Below are 856 nucleotides of genomic sequence, written 5' to 3' on the forward strand. Positions count from 1 at the left end.
TCTGATGCTTTGGGAAATTAGGACTCCACACGTTTACTGCCGAGGGCCTGGGTTCGATCCCTGGTCGGGGAACTAAGATCCCACAAGCCTTGCCATGTGGGCAAAAAAAAAAAAAAAAAAAAAAGTTTTGGGGATTAGAGTCAGTCAGAGGGTGGACTTGGTGAGGATTAGTCAGAATTTGGAAACTAGGTGAGTCTGTGGTCTTATCTTGGACTCTATGGTCTGAATGAGCTGCTGTTAAAACATTTGGGCTAAGGTAGTTTGTCTTACATGCCACAGTTTAGTACAATTTATCTAGTTCATGAGTCATGGTATAATTTTGCAAGCTGTGAGTTCTATTTTAATTCTCGGTTACTCTTTCTTGAGCCTGAGCTGAAGGAGAGGCCACGATCTCTGGGACATGCTCAACCTGGATCTGTGCTATTGTCCTGCACCAGCTGATCTGAAGGTTATTCAGAGAATGTTGTCTGCAGTTGAATTAGAGTTAGTTCCTTGTGTTTGGAACATTGTATGTTCCATAATCTATTTGGATATGGATTGATTAGATTTGCCAGTGTCTGAATAATTAGTTGTCCACCTGATGGTTTGTTAGAGATTACCATGATTAAAAATGGAACTGTCTTCTAACAATTTATAATCTTGAACCAGCAGAGAGGCAAGAAAATAGCCAAGAGGATATGGCACAAAACCATGCAAAGCACTGCAAGGTAATCAGTGTTTTCTGCCTCTGAAGAGGTTTGGTTTGGAAGGTATTAGATGGAAGCCGTCTACCTCATATAGTCTTCAATTTGGGGACTGAAAAGCCTTGGACATCATCATTAAGTCACAGCTGACTTTTCCCGCTGATATCAGTGTT

Source organism: Lipotes vexillifer, unplaced genomic scaffold (assembly GCF_000442215.2).
Source record: "Lipotes vexillifer unplaced genomic scaffold, Lipotes_vexillifer_v1.1 scaffold1362, whole genome shotgun sequence".
In the NCBI taxonomy this organism is placed as follows: Eukaryota; Metazoa; Chordata; class Mammalia; order Artiodactyla; family Lipotidae; genus Lipotes; species Lipotes vexillifer.